This window comes from Notamacropus eugenii, chromosome 3, assembly GCF_028372415.1.
Source record: "Notamacropus eugenii isolate mMacEug1 chromosome 3, mMacEug1.pri_v2, whole genome shotgun sequence".
Taxonomy (NCBI): domain Eukaryota; kingdom Metazoa; phylum Chordata; class Mammalia; order Diprotodontia; family Macropodidae; genus Notamacropus; species Notamacropus eugenii.
The window spans coordinates 361647477-361670914 of record NC_092874.1 but is presented as its reverse complement, the minus strand read 5'-3'; the positions used below and the strand labels follow the sequence as shown (position 1 = coordinate 361670914).

The 23438-nt window shown below is 37.7% G+C and overlaps 1 protein-coding gene across 8 annotated transcripts in view; it reads right to left on the bottom strand.

Moving 5' to 3' along the window:
- The window catches only part of CDC42SE2 (CDC42 small effector 2), a 166471-nt gene that overhangs the window by 90634 nt on the left and 52399 nt on the right, over positions 1-23438 (bottom strand). Inside the window, exon 2 of one of the 8 annotated variants that reach the window (XM_072597334.1) lies at positions 2298-2350. The exons of the other annotated variants lie outside the window; for them this stretch is intronic. The gene's annotated coding sequence lies outside the window, so the exon portion shown is untranslated. The remainder of the gene's footprint in view (positions 1-2297; positions 2351-23438) is intronic. 8 annotated transcript variants of the gene reach the window in all.

Genomic DNA, 23438 nt, shown 5'->3' with positions numbered 1-23438 from the left:
TATTAACCAATTTACTCTTCCTTTCACAGTCTCACATCAATCATCTGCAAGAGGCCTTTCCCAACCCCTGCAGCTGCCAGTATCTTTGCCTTCTATCTGCTTGGTATAGATCTCGTATATTTGCTTACATTCTGTCTTTCCCATTAAATTGTAGTCGGCCTTGGGGGCAGATTCTGGGGGCATTTTCTTTGTTTCCCCAATGCTTAGCACTATGACTAGAATATAATGCTTGTTGATTAATTAACTGGTTGATTGAAAGAAATACCAGAGTTGAAATGGTAATTTAAAGTTGAAAAGAAATTAAATAACTAAAAATTATTTTTTAAAGAAGCAAGTATGGAAATAAAAATATGTTCAGAAATTTTAAAAATATTATTCCTAAGATTTTGGTCAACAAATTGTCAGTCATGGCTTCAATTCTACTTTGAGTAGGATGTCTAAAACTTTCTTCAAAAAAAGCAAAAATCACTATAAAATGAAATTATGTCACCAACAACTTACTATATTGTAATGCGAGTTAAAGATCTTCCTACACCCATTAATAGGCCTCCCGTGGATCCCACTGAGGGAGGAAATTATTTAAAGGGAAAGTCTGTTTATGGGGAGGTTTGCTTGCTTGAAGGCAACACCTTTTGGTAACTGGATACCGAAGCACTTGGGTTGTGAGGCTTCTGGCTCTCTCTCTATATATACTCTGAGGTGAGGCTTTGCTTTGGGGGCTTACTCTTTGGAAGAAAGCTTGTATGACATGACTAGATGAGATTCTGGGTAGCTGTTAAGGAACACCCCCCCAACCCAACCCCACCCCTGCTTTGAAAACCCAGATGTTGGTGTTTCTTTCTGGTAACTCCGTATGTGTGTAATGGTCAGACAGCTGGATCTGTCTGTTGATCTGTGATGCACGTATTGCTTCTGGTCAGACAGTTAGAAGCCCTGTCTGTTGGTCTTTATTTCTCTGCTTGTATTTTCTCTGTTGGTGAATGTAATTAAAGCAGATTGTTGACTCCTCAAAAGTTGCTTTTCTTCTAGAAAAGTAGATCTAAGAACCTATACAGCAGGCAGGCCCTTCTGTGTATGCCCGGGTGCTTGCTGTTACATACGTTTGTATTTGTTTTTCCTCAAAAGCCAGTAGGTAAAACAGAGGGATTATTAACATTTCATTGCAATGTGAGTTTCATTAATTTTCCACCACTTTTCTGACAGCAACCCATTTCCACGTGGCTCATAAAATAATATTTAAATGCCCAATAAGTTAGATATGGGGACAACCAAAATGAAGAATGGAGGCTAGGAGGGGTATTTTTGGTTTGGAAAGTTATAGAGATGATAAGTTTGTGAAAGCAGATTGACATATACTCCAGTAGCAGTCAGTCAATAAACATGTATTAAGTACTGACTGAATGCGCCATGCACTGTGCTAAGTGCTGGGGATACAAAGAAACAAAAGACAGTCTCTGCCTTCAAGGAACTCACAATCTATTAAGGGAGACAACGAGCAAACAAATAAGTAAAAAATGAGCTACAAGTAGGACAAAAAAGAAATAAAAGACAGAAAATATTAGAATTAAGAGGGGTTGGGAAAGGATTCCTGCAGAAGATGGGATTTTAGTTGGGACTTAAAGGAAGCCAAAGAAGCCAGGAGACAGAAATGAAGAGCTAGAACATAACAAGTATGGGAGATAACTGGAGAACATGCCCAGGGTCCAAGATGGAGACCAATGTCAATGGATCAGAGTATGTGGCAACAAGTTAAGGTGGAAGATGAAATACAGAAGGCAGCTAGACTGTAAAGGACTCTGTATTTGATCAAGAGCTGACAGGGAACTGAGTGACATGGTGTGACCTGCACTTGAGGAAAATCACTTTGTTGGCTGAATGGAAGATGGATCAGAGGGAGGAAAGAACTGAAGCGAGCAGACCCACCAGGAGCCTACTGCAGTAATTATATATAAGGTGACTCGTCAGAGTGGTGCCTTGTCTGAGGAAAGAAGAGGTCCTGTTCCAGAGATGTTGCAAAAGGAAAAACAGAAAGCCATGGCAACAGACTAGATGGTGGGCAGGTAAGAGACAGTGAAGAGCCAAGGACTGGAGGAGGTGCTGCCCTTTAGGAGGTGGGGAGGCTTTAGGGGAAAAGTTACTTCAACTTTCTGGACCCAGAAGCCTCATTCATAAAGGAAAATGCTAAACTAGATAATCTCTAAAGCGTCCCAACTATAACCCTATGGATGAAGAGGTTGCAGTACTTTACCTAGGATAGGAATGGCCCAAGGCAAAGTCATTAAGTATGTGATCTTTACCTTCTTCTCTCTTCCAAATCCTATTCAAGTTCTTTGCTTCCTGATATTTTTCACTAAAAACAAACAAAAATGAATTTATGATAAATTTTGTTTTGACAGCTTACAAATCCCACTACGCTCCCAACTGAATCTCCTAAGTGACGCTAATAGTACATGTGACCTTTTATTTGAGGAGTTTTCTGTGTTAAAAGGATGAGAATATGCTTTATAAATTAGAACTAATGTCCATTCTTTTTAATCTGAGTTTTGTTGTCATTCAAAACCATCGTCATTTGTTTAGTTGCAGAATTTGTGTATGTTGCTACTTTGGTTCTGCTTTTTCATTACATACTTTCACGTGTCTTCCCATATTTAAAAAAATCTTTAATTATCTCTTATAACATTAATATCCTACATTTATATACCACAATTTGCTCAGTCAGTCCCTAATCTTTGGGCATACTGTTGTTCTCTAAATGTTTTTGCACTTATAAACAATGCTACTATGATTATACTTATAGAAATGGGCCTTTTATTGATGCTGAATCTTCCCATCAGGAAGGTGCCTCATCACCACAAAGTGTTCCCAAGCTCAGAATCTTTGTCACAATCATCCCTTCAAACCTTGTCTTTCTCATTCCATTCTGCTTCACTCTTAGCTAGAAGAGACTAAGGGTTAATGAGTTAATCCTCTTCAAATGAGCCAAGTATTCTTTTAAAAATACCTCAACATTCCACGTCCTGGCTCTGTGCTTTGCACCCTGTTATCTATGCAGGGTACATTCTCACTCCTCATTTCTTATCTAGTTTCCTTTAGAGCACTACTAAGGAACCACCTCCAGGCTGTGGCCTAGCCCAATATTCTAGCTGTCAATACTTTCCCTATTCTGAAAATATTGCCTAATAAACTTCTCTGTGTACGTGATGTCAGTTTTTTTATCTTGCCTTTGTAGCACAGAACCTAGTACTAGTATGCACTTAATAAAGTGGTCTCATGATACTGAATCCAGTGTTCCTTCCATTATACACAGTAGATAAGGGTGATGAATAACAAGTCATCCTTCCATGGTCCTTCAGTCCATCATAGATGACTGTCCTCCCAAGAGGTCTCATTTAGTTGCAATAAATGACCCATTTTTTATATTATGATTCAATAACGAGTAGCCTACTACCTTTCAACTACAATCTCAACACCATAAAATGGATACAAAAATTTAAAAACTGGAAATAACCCAAAGTGATCAGTGTTTCTTCATTAAAAATTTAAAAAACCTGAAGCTTTTCTAGGTCCCTCTTGATCATTCTTCTCAGATCTGTCCATGGGATCCCTTCGCTTTCTGGGACAAATCATGGTCTTGTATTTTTTCTACACAAACATATAGTCACCAATGTAAGACTAGATTTTAAGGACTAAATAGAAACCTTCAGTTAATACATGCAAGTTCACCATTTCTCAGGAGAACCAATCCTATGACCTAAAACCTACTTATTTACAATTTACCACAGATGAAGTAATTTTGTCAGAGAGATATGGCTACCTCGAGAAAGACAGAACAACGAAACAGCATGGGAAAAGGACATGCAGAGAGTTATGAAAATATAAGGAAATGAATAACTGCTCAGTCAGATGAAAGGGCAAAGGAAGGAGCAATTAAAATGATTAATTATGTCTTTAGTGAAGCAATAATCAGACCCTAGGATTAACTTTGGGGTCTTTAAGACTCAGTGTGGAGACCATCATAGAGTCTGCAGCAACTAGTAAGTAATACACATCAGAGATAACTTCCATTCTTTTGATATACATAAAACAAACAAAAAAATCAAACCAAAATAAAATTGTTTCACATAATAAATCTTTTTGTCTCCAAGTAATCCTTCTAATTCCCAAAATGAAAACCAAGAAGCAAATGACAAATATCAAAAGTACTATAAATTTTGATAACTGCATTAAAATTGATGGTAACATTTCAACTCTATTTTAATATCACATTATTAGCAATGTTTCTAAAAATTTCTAAAAACTGATCTTTTCCCAAAGTCACAGTGGCAGGGTATTTAAAAATGCACTCAACACTAATTTTTTGCTTCAATTTAATGAGGAAGCAAAGATACATCTAATAGATAAAACCCTAGATACTTCAGATCAAATTCTAGCTTCTATTGTATATTGCCCGAATGACCTTACATCATATACTTCACTTCTTTAGGCCTCTTTCTATCTCTTAACTTCCTTGAGGCCTCATTTTCCTTTTTTGGAATATGAGGGGGATGGGCTAGATGATTCTCCAAGTTCTAAAGATATAATCTAAGGAAGATCCTTGGGGTAACATTGGTACAAAGGAAAACCATGCCTACGGATTAACCATGAAGTTGTTAAAATAATGATTTATACTAAGAGGAAAAGTGTCACTGCATTGTTTTTGCTCTCAATATAGTTTAAAAACCCCAATAAATCAGTGATTCAGGAAAATTATATCAAATTATTTGCAGTATCAAATCTACTAATGGAATTAGGAACTACTTAAATGAATTCCACAAGGATCAGGCAGTTCCTAGTAGTGACAAAAACTTGTGACATTAATATAACTTTGTAACTTTATATTTCCTCTCTATCAATATACACTGTTGAAATGAGAGAGAGAATTTGTCACCTTTCAAGTCAAGAGACAAAACTGGAATTCACTCTCTTTCTTCTTGATGCCCTGAACTGAGAGAGGATGCATTTGACAATACCAGAATTAGAAAATGTCATTAATTTTTCATTCATTTGTGCAAAGGAAAAAGTCATTTAAAAATAGCCAAGAGTGATAAATATATTCAGTGAAATGCCACTTTTCTTCTCCCTATATACACTGTAAAAATTAAATTCCTAAAGAAAATAGGCTGGCATGCACCCATATAACTTTTTTTAGGTCTTGAACATAATGTTTAGAAGTATGCCTACACCCTCATTACAACTATGGGTTTCTGTAAAAGATGGCAATACTTTGAGCGACAAAAGTATTTTCCTTCAATAAAAGATATGTTTGTGCTTCCAATATTGTTTCAATGATCTACAGAGACTAAGACTAATGATTCTCATTTACATTTTTATACTGCATGGAAATCAAGTTTAGAAACATTAATAACCAAAACCACAAATTAACCTATCATCTGCTTAAACTTCTTAACCATATGAACAATTCATAGGCTCCTAAGCACATCGACATGCAAGCACTAAATTAAATTCTTATTTATTATAATAATTAGATAATAGGGTCTTTGGGTTAACTATTTTGTTGCTGTTGTACTGTATCAGTCATGCTCAACTCTTCATGACTCATTTGGAGTTTTCCTTGTAAAGATACTAGAGCGTTTTGCCATTTCCTTCTCCAGCTCATTTTACTGGTGAGGAAACCAAGGCAAGCAGGGTTAAGTGTTCTGCCTAGAACCACACAGTTAGGAAGTGCCTGAGGCTTCAGATCTTCCTGACTCCAGACCCAGTGCTTTCTATCCACTGTACAATTTAAATGATAATTTTCCACTTAAAATACCTCCAAAATCATCAAATGTACATGATATTAACTGGTAATGGAAGTAAGCTTATTACTTAGAATAGGTCATAGATTCAGGTGGAAACGTTCATATAGGCCTTCTAGTCTATCCTTCATTTTAGAGATGAGGAAACAGCATCACAGAAAAATAAAGTGTCTTGCCAAAGGTCATAAAGGTAATAAATAGCAGAGCTGAGATTCTAAGCAGGTCTCAACATTGAGCCTACAAATATAACTTCTGTAGTGGATTAAACACAACAAAATGACCATTTACCACAAAGCCAAATAACCAGAAATCTTACATAACCAATCATGTTTTTACCATTATATTGGTTGCTATTTGTATGAACAAATTGTCAGCCTGGAGCAAAAGCGGCAGCAACAAATGGTGGTGTAGAAAGAGCATAAGGCATAAGGGAACTGAGTTTACAGAGGATGCCTCAGCTTGCACTAGGAGCACTACTGCTTGCAGCTAGAGGGAAGCAGGGGACTAGGTCATAGTTCAAGGGCGAAGAGAAGTGCTAATACTTGTGCTTGCAGGGGAGCCAGAGTCGTTCCTAGGTAAAGAACAAAGCACAGACCAGAACAGTGACCAAGGTACTACCTGGATCACACCACTTCGGACACACTGAAAACTTATAGAAACACAGAACTAGCTCTCAAAATAGCAGCAAGAAAAAGCATGAAATTTGGCACAGTTTCCCCACCCATAGATGAGCAGAGCCCAACTTTAACATAAAGTCTAAAGTAAATAAATAGGCTGGGAAAATGAGCAAACAAAAAAAGAACCTGACCCTAAAAATCAACTATGATGACGAGAAAGACCAAGATACAAATTCAGATGAAGAAAACAACAGGAAAAGAGCTACAAGCAAATCCTCAAAGAAAAATGCAAATAAAAAAAAAGAGGCAAGATGGCACAGAAACGTCAGGAAGTGGTCTGAGCTCTGCCTAGTTTCCCTCAGAAACAATGTTAAATCAAGCCTCTAAATGAAATCTGGAGTGACAAAACCCACAAGAAGATGGAGTAAAATAATATTCCACCCTCAGATAATTTAGAAGGACTTCAGGAAAGGTCTGTCTCACTTGGGTAAAAGGAGAGGGCAGCCCAGAACAGGAGGTGTCCAGGCAAGATAGCAGGAGGCCCTTAGCTATAGCACAGATCAACAACTTAGGCCCTGCGGTCCTGGCTCAGCAGGCCAGATGTGAGGCCTCCAGCCCCCTAACCACCAGCACAACAGACGTGACTAGGCCAGGTCACCCTCCCCCCAGTGAGGAAGCCACAAGCTCTGGAGGCCATGTGTAGAAAGCCAATGACCAAGTCCCTGTGCTCCAGCACAAAAAGCTTGGGACAGAGTCCCCTGTACCTCAGGAGCAGAGTTCAACTTTAAAAGCCACAAAATAGGGTAGAAAATGAGTAAAAAACAAACAAAAAAAGCCACGATCACAGAAAGCTATTATGGTGACCGAGAAGATCCAACAATGTCAAAATGCCCATATGCAAAGGAACCTCAAGAGAGAATATGAATTGGTCTCACGCCCAAAAAGTCCTCTTGGAAGAGCTCAAAAGGGATTTTAAAAATCAAATATGAGAGGCAGAAGAAAAACTGGGAAAAGAAATGAGAGGTATGCAAGAAAGAGTCAATAGCTTGGAAAAGAAGGAACACAAAAATGGACTGCAGAAAACAGTTCCTTAAAAAACAGAACTGGCCAAATGGGGGAAAAAATCCACTGAAGCAAAGAACACCTTAAAAAGTATAACTGGCCAAATGGAAAAAGAAGTAGAAAAGTTAACTACAGAAAATAAATCCTTATAAACTAGAACTGGGCAAATGACTCTACAAGACATCAAGAATCAAACAAAACCAATATAAAGTTTTTTTTTCTTCTGTTTACCTTTTTATGCCTCTCTTGAATGTAATATAAATGTAAAATATCTCATCAGAAAAAAAAACTGACCTGGAAAATAGATCCAGGAGAAATAATTTAAGAATGACTCGACTATGAAAGCCATAATCAAAAAAAGAACCTGGACAGCATCTTTCAAGAGAAACTGCTCTGATATATCCTAGAACCTGAGGACAAAATAGTCATTGAAAGAATCCACCAATTACCTCCTGAAAAAAATCCCAAAATGAAAATTCCAAGGAATATTCTACCCAAATTCCAGGACTATCAGGTCAAGGAGAAAATACTGCAAGCAGCCAGAAGGAAACAATTCAGGCACCAAGGAGCCACAGTCAGTATTACACAATACTTAGCTCCTACATTAGTGGACTGGAGGGTTTGGAAAACCATATTCTAGAAAGCAAAGGAGCCTAGACTACAACCAAGAATCAACTACCAAGCAACACTGAGCATAATCTTTCAGGGGAAAAGAGAGTCATTCAATGAAATAGGAAACTTTTCAACTTTCCTGATGAAAAGACCAGAGCTGAACAGAAAATTCTGTCTTCAAACGAGAGTCAAGAGAAGTATAAAAAGGTAAACAGGAAAGAAAAACAGAGTTTGTAATCCTACATGGAGAGATGATACTTGTAAATCTTAAGAACTCTCTCTCTATCAGGGCAGTCAGGAGTATATATAGATAGAGAATGTAGCCATAAATTGACTTTGATGTGATGATATGGAAAAAAAAAACTAAGGTGTTAAAAAAAAAGGACTGCACTGGCAGAAGAGGAAAGAGGGAAGCAGAGCAGGATAAATTACATCACATGAAGAGACGTGAAATATCTATTATGGTAGAGGGAAAGATGGGGGGAGGGATGAGTATTGTGTGAAGCTTACACTCATTGGAAGGGCTCAAAGAGGGAATAATAAACATACTCAGTTGCATATAGAAATCTCTTACCCTATAGGGAAGTAGGAGGGAAAATGGAAAAGGAAAGTATTGAGATACTTATATGAGAAGGCAAACTGAGGAAGGCAGTAGTCAGAAGCAATGCACTGGGGAGGAGGGACAGGGAGAGATAGGTAAAAGTATAAAGAGTGGAAAAATAGGATGGAGGGAAATACACAATTAGTAATCCTAACTGTGAATGTGAATGGCATAAACTCTCCCATAAAAGGGAAACAGACAGCAGAGTGGATCAAAAACCAGAATCCTACAACATATTGTTTACAGGACACATGCAGAGTAAAGTTAAGGAGCTAAAGCAGAATCTATTATGCTTCAGCTGAAGTGAAAAAAGCAGAAAAGCAATTCTGATCTCAGACAAAGCAAAAGCAAAAATAGATCTCTAATTAAAAGAGACAAGGAAGGAAACTACATCTTGCTAAAAGATACCACAGAACAATGAAGTAATTTCAATACTAAACATATTCACACACACACAAAAATCCCAAAGAAAAAGGGCAAGAAAGCAAAGTGGTTGTCTAATGAGAATTTACAAATAACTGAGGAAAGAAGGAAAGGGAAAGGTAAAAGAAAAAGGGAAAGATATACACAACTGAAGATCTCTTCAAGAAGATCAGAGCTATCAAGGGAACATTTTATGCAAAAATGGGCATGATAAAAGATAAAAATGATAGGGACTTAACAGAAATAGAAGAGATTATGAAGAGATAGCAAGAATATACAGAAGAACCATACAAGAAAGATCTTAAAGTTACTGGTAACCACAACAATATGTTTACTGATCTAGAGCCAGACCTCCTAGAGAACGAAGTCACTGCCTCCAGGAGGGCTAATGGAAGTGATGGAATTCCAGCTAAGCTATTTATTAACCTAAAAGATGAACCTGTTAAAGTGCTGCACTCAATATGCCAGTAAATTCGGAAAACTAAACAGTCATCACTGGATTGGAAAAGATCAGTTTTTGAGTTTTTGTCCCAATCCTAAAGAAGGTCAAAGTCAAAGAATGTTCAAATTACCAAACAATTGTGCTCATTTCACATGCAAGCATGCTTATGCTTAATTCTGCAAGCTAGGCTTCAGTAACATGTGAATCAAAAATTACCAGAAGTGCAGGCTGGTTTTCAAAGAGACAAAGGAACTAGAAGAGCAAATTGCCAACATTCACTAGATTATGAAAAATGCAAGGGACATCCAGAAAAACATCCACTTCTGCTTTTGCTTCATTGACTCCACTAAAGCCTTTGACTGTGTGGATCACAACAAAATGTGTCAAGACCTCAAAGAGATGGGAGTATCCAATCATCTCTCTGTCTTCTGAGGAAGCTGTCTGAGGATGAAGCAACAGTGAGAACCAAACGGAGGACAAGTGACTGGTTTAAAAGTGGGAAAGGAGTACAACAAGACCATAGCGCGTCACCTTTATGCTGAATGCATCATGTGAAACGCCAGGCTGGACAAAACAAAAGCTGAAATTAAGGCTGCTAGAAGAAATATTAACAACTTCAGATACGTAGATGATTGCACCCTGATGACAGAAAGTGAAAAAAATTAAGAAGCCTCTTGATGAGAGTGAAAGAGGAGAGTATAAAAACTAGCTTGAAGCTTAGTATTAAAAAAAACTAAGATCTTGGCAACTAATCCCATCACTTCCTGGCCAACAGAGGGAGAAGAAATGGAAGCCATATCAGATTTTATATTCTTGGGCTAAAAGATAGTGACTGCAAACATGAAATTAAAAGATGCTTGATCCTTGGCAGGAAAGTTATGGCAAATCTGGACAGCATAATAAAAAGCAAGAACATCACCTGGCTGCCAAAAGTCCACAGAGTCAAAGCTGTGGTTTTTCCAGCAGTAAAGCATGGTTCTGAGAATTAGACCATAAGGAAAGCAGAGCACTGCAGAATTAATGTTTTCAAATTGTGATGTTAGTGAAGATTTTTGAGAGTCACTTGGAAAGCAAGGAGATCAAATCAGTCAATAATTAAAGAATTTAATTCAGACTACTCATTTGAAGGTCAAATACTAAAGCTGAACTTGAATACTTTGGTCACATGAGAAGACTGGATTCATTGGAAAAGACTCTGATGTTGGGAAAGACTGAAGGCAAAAGGAGAATGATATGGCAGATGATGTGATGGAAGCAATGAACATGAGCTTCTACAGACTTGGGGAGACAGTGGAGGATAGAAGGGTCTGGTGTGCTGTGGTTAATGGGATCACAAATACTTGGAGATGACTGAACAAATGAACGACCCCCACTAGAATGGAAGCTCCTGAGAACAAGGACTGTTTCTGTCTTTTCTTTGTATACCCAGTATTTAGCCCATTGCCTGGGCATAAAGCATGCACTTAAAAATGCTTTTTAAGTGACTGATTAACTGTACAAGGCAGAAGCATTGTTGTTCAGTTGTTTTTCAGTTGTGCCTAACTCTTCATGACCCCATTTGGGGTTTTTTTGGCAAAGATACTGGAGTGGTTTACCATTTCTTTCTCTAGCTCATTTTACAGATGAGGAAACTGAGGCAAGTAGGGTTAAATGACTTGGCCATGGTCACACAGCTGGTATCTCAGGACAAATTAGAACTCATGTCTTCTTAATGCTGGGTTCTTGACCTTTCCACTGGGATACCTACCTGACTTATAGAAGGGAATTAATTTTGGAAAGGTAAGTTGGTACCAAGTTGTGAAGGGCTTTACATAATAAGCAGAGAAATCTGTATTTAATACAGTTTACTGAGTAGACCAGTTTGCAGCTGTTTGGAAGGACTGGAGAGGGGAAGAGATTTGAAGGAGTAAGGTCAATTGGAAGGCTACTGAATTTTCTAAGCAAGATAGATTAGGGTATAGATTAGGGAGATAGTTACATGGTAGAGAGAAGTGGACAGATGGAGAAGATGTTAATGTAGAAATTACAAGATATGGCAAATGACCAAATATATGGGGTGACAGAGACTGAAATAACTGAAGATGACACTAAGGTTGGGAATACAGGTACCCTTGAAAGATGGTGGTTTGGTTGACAGTAACTGGAAAGTTTAGAAGTTGTGTGGGTCTTCAGTAAAAGATGAGTAACTTCTCTTTTGGAAATACTAATTTGAGCTGCCTAAAGATATATAATTAGAAATGTCCAACAGGCTGTTTTAATATGGGACTGGAGCTCAGGACGCAGATTAAGGGTGGCACTCATCTGTATAGCAAATCACACTATAAAACATTACCTGATTCTTCTACTGCATCAGAGCAAGTCTTTCAATCCTCCTTACGTATTATTTATCCTCCTTCCCACAGAAGCTGTTCTAAACCTTCTCTTCTATACTCCTACAGTTTCCTCTTTACTCACACTCTCAGCTGAAGGCCTTGTCTAATACTTTCCTGAAAAAAATGAGGCATTCACCATGAACTCCTCTTCTCTATTCTTCATCTCAAGTCCCTTTAATGCCATCTTTTTACTGTTCTCTGGTCCAGTTCACACTGGCAATAAAGTGGTCCTTCTTGCCAAGGACAATACTCCCATGTGTGCTCTTAATTCAATCCCTTCCCATCTTCTTCAGCAGAATGGCTCTCAATTGTTCTCTCTCTCTCTCTCTCTCTCTCTCTCTCTCTCTCTCTCTCTCTCTCTCTCTCTCTCTCTCTCTCTTTCTCTCACACACACACACACACACACACACACACACACACACATACACATTCAGTATCTTCCTTTTTACTACTCGCTTTCCTGTTGCTTTCCACTGAAAGCATTTCTCTATTCTAAAAAATTGTCCATTAGACCCTAAAATTTCCCCAGACTATCATCCTATATTATATCTCATCTTCCTTTCTTAGCCAAAGCCTATCTACAGTTGTTTTCACTCATTCCTCATTTCTTTACAATTCAGGAACTGTAAGAATAGTGATACCTTTGCCAGAAAAAAGGGAAACTCAGTGGAGAGGAGGGCCTAGAGAAAAAATAATGAGTTCTTTTGGGGATATGTTGAATTTCAAATATCTCCAGGTCATTTTTTGAAAAATCAGAGTCAGTTAATAAGGTAGTAACTCAGAGGAGAAACTTGGTCTGGATTAAATTAAATCCATGGAGCTGATGAGGTCACTAAAAGAATATAGAGACCTTCTACTAAACTGCTTTCACCAAATGGTCTAACAGTTATACTCTAATTGGTTAAATCTCTTAATTTACAGATCCAGTGGTCTTTTTGTGACTTCTTTGCAAACTCTGACACCACTGACCACCCTTTCTTCCTATATACTATTTCCTCCTAGTTTTCATTATAACTATAATAATTATATTTTCATACATATATAATACCCATGGAGTATAGATATACCCCGAGATTCTATCTTGGGCTCTTTACTCTTTGCTTTCTACATTCTCTGTGGAGGATGTCAATAATTACCACTAGTTTTACTTAACTTAGTCCCTCTTCTGAGTTAGAGCTAGACTGGATAGGAAACTGAAGTCCCACATCACCAATAGCCTATTTACTGAACACTTCAAACCTCATGTCCTAGAGACATGTGAGAATTACAACATGTCCCCAAAACCTTTCCTTCTTTTGAACTTCCCTATATCTGTCAAGGACACTATCATTCTTCTAGTCTCCTAGAACTGTAAATGTGTAGTCTTCTTATCTTGTGGATCCAGCTTTAGTTACAGTATCTAACCCCTTAATCCCTTGTTTAGGGTTGTTTGCGGCACTGGAAAAGTCTGCTAAGAACAAAACTACTCCACCATCTTGCCCATCACTTGAGTTGTATGAATGGACCACAATAATTACATAGGGCGGTACTCCCTTTTCATATTACGCTTATATGAGTAGCACAAGTTGGACATTAGGAGTATAAAGAAGACATAACCATTTCAAGTACAGCCGAAGAGTATCTCTGAGCTGATCTTTTTTATTAGACAGTAGGGTCATTATCATTAGAATTCAGCATTGTAGCTCAGCATAAGATTACAAAAACCTCATGACACAACATTAAAAGATTTAAATATTTAACATTCCCACTAACTTAACTCCCCAACCCATTTCCCAGGCTGGGAGAAGCAAACACAGTAAACTCCCAGACTATGGCTTCAGTGTGAAGCCATAAGGGGCCTCTCCTGGTCTTCCCATGGCAATGACAGAATGAAACATTCCTCCTGCCCCCATACCAAATGCCGCAAAAACCAAGACTAATTCTATCCAGTCACACAACGGAAAGAGAAAAGGAAGGAGAGAAGAAGATGCAGGCAGAGCACAGCCTAATGCTTAAAAACCAAGAGCTTCCTGCCTGAGGAAAAGCAGAGTAGAAACCCAGAGGTAGCCAACTCTGTCTTCCAAAATGCCAAAGGAGGAGGCTGAGAGTACCCACAACAAATATTTAAATAGAGCTTCCACTGTGCCAGGGACTGTGCTAAGCACTCCATAATGATTGTCTCACTTGATCCTCACAACAACCCCACAAGATAGAGGTTATTACAGAGAAAATGGAAGCAGAGTGTTCAGTGACTCGCCCAGGCTACCCAGTCTCAAGGATCTCTGTATCATTCAAGTGACTGGAATTATAAGAGAAAAACTAAAAGAAAGGGCAGAGAGCCTAAGTAAAAATAAACCAACAGAGGGAATCCTAAAGACAAAAGGAAGAATGAGAAGAAAACTGAAAAACGTGGCCAAGACACTGTGTCACGCAGAATTAAAAGGAAACAAAATTTCCTGATAAAAAAAGAGAATTCTACAGATTCTCCAGGGATCACAGAACAGCAGTAAGAAATTGTAGAATGATTCAAGAGAGAAGCACAATTATCATAAAAACACTCAGAGTGAAATTAGGTGGAAAACTAAAAACTCTCCAAATAAAAGTGGAACGACACTATTTAGAAGACACGATAAATATTCTCTCTTAAGAAGTAGAGGCTCAGACAAGGAAGAAATGGAAGATTTGAAACAAAAATACAGAAGTGGAAGGATTTGCAAAAGAGAAACAAAAAGCCACATAGAAATGACACGAATTCTGCATAAGCCGAAGTCACTGACCTTGAAGACAGGATGTGCAAAGATAACTTAAGCATCAGCGACAAACCTGCCAAATAAAAAAACTGAATATCATATTGAAAATAAAAATACAAGAGCAACGCCCAGAATTGCTATTGTCGCTCGGAAAGAGGATATTTTTGAACTCCCAAACACGTAGCGGTTAAGTTTCACAATTTCAACAAGTAATTTTTATAAGCAGTCAGGTATTACTGTACAGTCAAGAAAATTCAGAGGGAAAAAAATAATAGTATATTACATATATATTATATAAATAATAGTATATTGCAACTACAACTCAAAACAACATACACTGCAAACTAGGTCTCATAATCATGTATGAAAAAGATGCAATTTCAACAGGAGGGCACTTGTGACATTCTCTTTTAAAAAGAGATTTTCTACTTTAAAATATTTCCAAATGACAGAAAGACAACGAAGATAAATAAGTATAGTGAGCAAGAAATGACTAAGCAGTAACGTTATGTTACTGCTTAATCATTCTCTTATGTTTAAAAAAAAGAGAACTGACCTGACAGATGGTCAGAAGTTTGAATACAGAAATCAATGAACAAAAAGGTCCTGAGGGACTAAAGATTTAAAGTTAATTAAAAAGAATCAGGAGAAAGGGAGGAAAAAGAAAGACTGTATAATGGGTGCAAATCTCACTTCAGATACAGCTTTGTGTCCTTGGGCAAATCACTCAACCTCTCTGGGTCTTAGTTTTCTGATCTGTAAAATGAAGGATTTGGACTCACCTACAATAATATTCCATAGACTAAATCCTGTGATTCCCTACAAATTAATCTTTTGTGGGGGTGTTAAGACAGTGGAGAGTCATGGGAATGGGGTTGTGGGGAGTCAGACAAAAGTGAGCTAGTCCACGTCTGAACCACAGAGTAATTTCTTTGGTCTCTCAACAACAGAAGGGGCTGTGGAAGAGTATGATAAAAAGCAATGGTGCAGAGAAATTGGGATGGAGGGGGATCATTACTAAGAGGGAAGAGATGCATATCTATGGAAAGATACCAAGACCTTTTAATGGATTTCATCGGGTGAGAATTTGCCATGTGGAGACCATCTTGTTAGAGAAAGGCATATATCTTCTACAGCTACACCCCATTTCGGGAGAGAATGACCAACACCCTAGAACAGGGGTGGGGAACCTGTGGCCTCAAGGCCAACATGTGGTCCTCTAGGTCCTCAAGTGTGACCCTTTGACTGAATCCAAACTTCACCATCAAAGGGCCACACTTGAGGACCTAGAGGACCACAAGTTGGCCTTGAGGCCACAGGTTTCCCACCCCCTGACCAAGAACACCAAATCACAGATAGGATGACCTGGCTTCAGCAGTGAAAAGGGCAGGATATTGGCCTTGGTCTTATGACTTGGGAGTCAGAGTCACTGACAGGAAGCAATGCTGCTTCCTTCATGGATTTATATGTTTAAGTGTGAAGATGGTTCTACCCTCATGAGACATAAAGAATAAGAGCAACATATGTGTAGGTCATGAAGAGAAATAAAGAGGACAAGGCAAATGAAAACTTCTTAGAAAAGCATGTGACAAAATGAAGGTTACTCAGAGAGAAGGGAAAGAAAAAAGAAAGATTTCCAAACCACTCTTTAATTGAGTGGGCACAGACCCAAAAGAAGGCATTAAATTCTTTTCAATTGGAAATGAATCATTTTAGTAAATTCAAAGAACATAAAATGAAAGTTAAGTGGGGGAGTAGGAAAGCCTTTGGGGAAGAATCCGTAATGGAGTCATATAGATAAAAGTGATCACCAGGAAAAAATGTTGACTTCACAGAGAAAAGAAGTAAAAATCAATACAAAAGAAACCAATCAAAGAACACGAATCCGACCATCATAATTTTACATGTGAGGCCATTTCAGGGAAGGATTCTCTTTGACACTGATCTTTCTCTATTTCAATATTAGACAGTTTTAACACTTTTTTCTTTCAATGAAATGTTGTTTCCCATCTCATTATCAGTAAACTAACAATCCCCAAAATCTTTTTGTAGATTAACAAGCCAATAAAAGGAAAGAGAGCTTAAGAATGAATAAGGAAGATGTCATTGGTGGGGCAGACAGCCACAGCATAAGGAAGCAAATGGATCAAGTTCTTAATATTAGAGAAACACAAAGACCTCAATTCCACCTTATACAAAAGTAATCTCAAAGATGAGATACTAGGGGGAAAAATTACTTAAAAGAATTATGGACTGGAGAAAAGTTTAAACAAGGTGCAGTAAGGATGACAGAAGATAAAATATATTCATTTTGAATCCGTAAAATTGGAAGGTTTCTGCAGAAACAAATCCAATAAAGTGAAGATTAAAAGGGGGAAAAAATTAACTGATAAGAACATTGTTTGCAACAAGTTTCTCTGACAAAGGTCTCATTTCCAAAATATACAAGGAATTTATTCAAATTTATAAAGATAGGAGTCATTTCTTCCATTGATAAATGGTCTAAGGATATAATTTGTCAAGGTATCTAGAGCCATATGTAAAAGTGCTTCCAATTACTACTACTTAGAGGAACACAAATTAAGCAGTTCTGAGGTTTCACTTTACATTCTTCAGAGTGGCAACGATGACAACAAAGGAAAATAATAACTGTGGGCGGGGAATGTGGGAAAAGGAGGGCACTGATGTATTTGTTGTTGGTGGACCTGTGAATGTAGGCAACTATTCTGGAAAGTAACTTCAAATAATACACAAGAAAATTATTAAAGAGTACTAGCACTGACCACGTTGTATCATGGCTAGGCCATACCTGAAAGTGAACAAAGACAAAGGAAATAGTCCTAGGTACACACACAAAAAAAGAATTAAAAAAAATAAAGCTTATTACAGAAGGAAATCAAAGACATGAATGGTATCCTAGCCCCAGAGACAAGGCTTGGATTCAAGTCTTGCCAAGACATGCTTTAAGCAGCTCTCTTATATGGCAAGTTACAAGGAAAATGCCAACTTACCATGGTAGCATAAATTCTTTACCAGGAGCTCCCTATACCAGTGAGCTCAGTGGTCTATCTATGCCCTATCACTATAGTGTGAAAAATAAATTCATACTATTTGGAAGGAATGAAGCTATAAAGGATTAAAAAAAAGTATATCCACTGAATATATTCTAGTGTACTTAAAAGCCAAATACCTTAGTTAAAAAAAGTATGTCTATCAACCAATCTGAAATAAGGCCATTTTAGGAAATAATTTTTATTAACACTTATCTTGGTCTCTATTTCAGTACTAAACAACTTGGATATCTTGGATTTCAATGCAATGCCTAAACAACTCAAATGATAAACTTCAGAGAATTTCTATATGGAAATAGTTTAATTTCCTTAAGATACTGTCCTAAACACATTAAAACGTTTAAACATTTAACATTTTAAAATACCTTTGTAGACTTCAGAAGTTAAGTATGCCCCCATACTCTGGGAATGTATGAGGTGGTAAGCTGTAGATGAGGCATGCATTTTCAGACACTGTCATGTTTTGCTTGACTATAAGAGAGGGTACTATTTCAGGGTAGAGTGGAAAATGTCACTGGGAAATCAGAATGGTGACATAAAAAAGAGAGAAAACACCAACAAAACAAAAAAGAAATGTAAACACCTTCTATATGTTCAAGGGCTTCTAAATTTAAAAGTAGAGGAAAAAACATGCCAGTAGACAGTCTTTAAAATTTACAAGTGCATTTTAAAATCAATTATTTCTAAATCCGAAAGGACTTTCTTTATAAACACAGAGAGAAAGCAATGGTGGTTATAGCTCTAGCAGTCCTATCTGGAGCTTTAGTATTGAATCAAACTAACCAGACGATTCACACCTTAAGTATGCTACTGTACTACAGAGCCCAGTTACCCTGAATTATGATGGGAAAACTCCTTCAGAGTTCCCCAGTGCAAAGCAAGGAGCACATCACACCAGTTGTCAGTGGAGGTGGATCTTTGCCACTTGTGTTGATCAGGAAGTTTTGCTGATATAACAACACCAAGGCAACACTTGTCAGTCCCAGATGACTCCTCACCGTTTCTTTTCTATTCTTCCATTGATCCTAGAGATTTCTCCCTTTGCTTCTTCCAACTAAGGTCTCTCCCCTTTCTGGCCCATTGGGCAACAGAACATAGTTTTATAGTTTTTCCCCTATGGGTATAGCAAAAAGGCAAAACACATGACTGAAAGAACAGGGTATTGTGGGGCATGATGTGGACAAACTGTGCTTTAGGAAAAGGAGGTATACTGAAGTGGAGGAGGAATTTGAGATAAGAGGACCAATCAATCATCAAGTTTTTTCTTACGTGCCTGTTGTTTAATCGTTTTTTCAGTTCTGACTCCTGGTGACACTGTTTGGGGTTTTCTTGGTGAAGATAATAGAATGGCTTGCCATTTCCTTCTCTAGCTCATTTTACATATGAGGAAACGGAGGCAAACAGTGGATAAGTGACTTTCCCAGGGTCACCCAGAACCTGAGGCCACATTTGAACTCAGGAGGAGGAGTTTTCCTGACTCAAGGACCAGCACTCTATCTACTGGATCACCTAGCTGTCAAACAAAACATAGCTGTTTGTTGTTCAGTCATTTCAGTCATAATAAACACTGGACCAAGGGCTAAGAATACAAAAAGAAAAGTGAGACAAAACCAATTTTCAAGGGACTTAGCATTTTACTGAAAGGATACGACATACTGAGTGAAAAGTAAATGCATCATCTACACAAAATCAACACAAAGCAGAGGCACAAAAGATGGGCAGGACACAGAGGAACAACTGGGGATGGCCAGAAAGACCCTCTCAAGGAGGTAGCACTTGAGCTATGCTCTGAAAGAAGTTAGAAATTTTTAATTACTAGAATCCTATGTAATATAAATCCCAATGATGTAGATACATTGAATTTATTTCCAATAGTTCTGACCTTAGATAGCTATATTTCACATAAAAGAAAAAATTTATTTTATAACATTTCTACCCTATGATATCGAAGCTTGAGAGAGGGTATTAGATCTCTCAAGAAGCTTAGAGTGACTTTTGATCCATGAAACCAGATTGGGAGAGGCAGTTCTATGGTACCCTCAAAGCTTATAAGACAGAAGGAGAGGGATGGAGAGAAATCTTCAATATCAGCTTGGGCCACAAATAAATAAATTTTAAAAACAAATACTGGTTAGGTTCATTCCTGCTAAACCCAAAAAAGCAAGAGATTTGGATTGAAAACACTTTAATGCAGTTCAGTATTCAGTTTTAAAATATAAATTGGTATTTTGGCTTGATCCCAAACTGAAGTAGAAGGACCTTAGGGGCCAACTTTCGTCTAATCTCCTTCTGCAAATATAGAAACTGAGGCCTAAGGTCATATGAGTAATATGTGGCAGGGCCAGGGTTTTAAACCAGCATCATTGCCTATAAACCCCGTGCTCTTTCAATGATCCTTTCGTTTAAACTGAACCAAATTAAGGTGTTTCATACTAGTTTTCTTTATCCATCAAACATGTTACTAAAACCCAATGGTTTTTAACTGCTCATTGGCTCAGCAACTTTAGCAACAGTTTGTCTTTCAAGTCCGCACTCCTTCACGTGAAAGACTTAGCTCCTCTAGACAGAGAACTGATGAAGTGAGGGCAGACTGAAGCATATTTTTCTCACTCTTCTTGCTTTGTGTGTGTGTTTGTTTTTTTTTTTTTTTTTTTGCAACACAGCTAATAAGAAATTATGTTTTGCATAACCTCACATGTATAATTGATATATTGCTTGCCTTCTCTTTTTAAAAAAAAGAAAGTTGATTGGGACTTTTTTATTGACTAAAAATTTCCCCTAGGAACGGTTCTGGCTGAATCCAAAAAAGTTTTTAAAAGGCGGCTAGGTGGACGATGGTTATAACCCAGGACTTAGAGTGAGAAAGACCTGAGTTCAAATACTGCTTCAGATAAACATCTGCCACACTAGTTTGTGACACTGAACAAGTCACTTAGCCTCTCTGTCTCTGTCTCTGTCAAATGCGGATTATAACAGCACTTAACACACAGGATGATTGTGAGAATCAGTGGAGTTAGCAGAATTAAAATACTTTGCAAACCTTAAGGAACTGCATAAATGTTAACTACTATTATTAATATGTTGTCTCATTTTCTTTACATTTTCTATGATTTTATCTTTGACCTACCGATTTTAGAGTAAATAATTTTAAGATAAAATATTTTATCAATAAAATTGGTAAATTTTATTGATAAAATGAAATATAAAATAACAATTTTAGACTAAATAATTTAGTCTCTAAGTCTGACTGCTTTTCTTCATAGGTCTTTTACTGGTTATCATAAATTGAGAGCTAGAAGGGAACTCAACCCCTTCATTTTGTAGGTGAGATGACTTACCAGAGACCACCCAACTAGAAAGTGGGCCACAATTTTAACTCAGAGCAGCTGTTTTATTATGTTTTTATTATGTTGTGGTCAGTAAAGGATGATTTCATATTTCTGCTTTCCAGCATATGTTACTGAGGTTATACCCCACAAGAGAGGAATTTTTTAGAGATGCCATGCATGCATAGCTAAGGAATATGCATATCTTTTTAATTCCCATTTTGAAACTGCCAAAATCTGTTATATCTAACTTTTCCAAAGTCTTGTTCAGGAGTTTATCTTCTTTTTTGTGTATTTTTCCATTAGATTTGGCTAGGTCTCAAAAGGATATATTGAAGTCCCCAACTATTAAAAATTTGGTATTTCTCTCTATAATTTCAAATAATTTTTCCTTTTAATATTTAGATTCTATTCTCCTTCATATAAATATTGTTAGTGATACTATTTCATTACTTATCATGCCATTAAGCATAATATTCTCTCTACTTAAATTTGATGTACTTTTACTCTCATCCTGCCTAAGATCATAAAAATTACCCCCGACTTCTAAGAGTTTGCCTGAAGCACAATACATTCACCATCTCATTTTCAACTGTGTGAATGTGGGTTTTAAGTAAACAACACATGATTAGAGTCTACTTTTTAATCCATTTTTTTCTATCTTCTTCCATTTTATGGGTAAGTTAATCCCATTTACATTTATAATTAAGCTTCAATCAGTCAAGAAGAATTTGTTACACCCCTACTATGTACTAGGAATTATACTAGAAACTGGGAATATAAACATAACAAGTGAAAAAATACCTATTCACTTGGCCCTAAAATTCTAAGAGACAACAAGTATATATTGAATAATAATAACAAAGGAAATAAATACAAAATATTTACCTATGAAAATAGTTTGGGAGAAAGACTAGAAGTGAAAGGATCAAAAAAGGTTTCACGAAAAATATGGTACATCTTGAAAAAAAGTGATATGGGAGCAAAGAGAGAGTTGAAAAGACACAGAGAAGGGGATGCAGGACTGTGTGTAAGGAGCTGACTGCAGGCCATTTTGGCTATATTGTGGCGGCAGTGGGGAAGGGTGGGGGAGGTTTGATGGGGAGCGGAAAATGGTTTGGGTCCAGATCTGTGAAAGGCTTTTGCGTGCTTGTCCTTCGTTGCCAAAGAAGACCATGCCATCAGAGAAATGATGACATGACTTGCACTTGACTTTGTTTGGAGTGAGGGAGGGCTGTGCAGGTCACCAGCCTCACTTCTCCTCCACAGCCATCTGGATCCGGTGACCAGACATTCATCAGGGTGACTGGAGATGACCCAGGATGAGGCAATTGGGGTTAAGTGACTTGCCCAAGGTCACATAGCTAGTGAGTGTCAAGTGTCTGAGGTGAGATTTGAACTCAGGTCCTCTTGACTCCTGCACTGGTGCTCTATCCACTGCACCACCTAGCTGCCCTGTGAAAGGCTTTACAACCTAAACAAAGAATTTTATATTTGATACCATAAGTAATAGGGAGTCACTGGAGCTGACTGAGTAGGGGAGCCACATGGTCAGATCTGTGCTTAAGGAGCTTATCTATGTAAAGATGGTGTAAATACAGCTGGCTAAAGAGAAATATGAAGTGGTGAGACCAATGAGAAGGCGTTTTCCATAATCTAAGCCCTCCACTAAGTGGCGGCTGGGTGAGAAGACAGAGAGGGTCAGATAGGAGAGATATTTTGAAACCAGACTCCACAAGATTTATGACTGTGTGGCGACGAGGGATGAGGGGAAATAAACAGTCCAGGACAATGCTAAGGAGATGAATGATAAGGAGATGGTGGTAGCTTCTTCCATGTTGGTAGTTTTCTCGTACTCTTCAATATGTGAAATAGTAAGTTCCTCCACCTTCTTTCTCACCTCTCTTCTACTATTTCCATTTTCCCCTCCTTTTTCCCTTCCTCTCTTAAAACCAATAAAACAAAACTAAATCACACCTAGTTCCAATTTTAGTATGCTACTTAATTCCAGATGTGACCTTTGGAGAAAATGGAATTCTGAAGGGATACTTCTCTCTCTCCTCACTGCCATTAGACTATAATCACTTAGCATCTAGCCTTTTCCAATGGTTCATATGAATTCTGCTTTGTAGTTTTAACTTCTATACTCAGATTTCAAAGTTTCTATTCAGCTCCAGTCTTTCAAGCAGTAAGGTTTGAAGGCCCTCTCTTCTATTAAAGATCAGTTTTTATGTGGATAACTTCTTTGGGTGGTAACAAGCACAGTGTCAAGGGTTTTGAAGTTAAAGGACCTGGGGATCTAATGTCACTTTAATTTCTCCTGATCTCAGTTTCTTCAACTACAAAATGAAGTGAGAATAAATAGTGGCTTCTAAGGTCCCTTCCAGC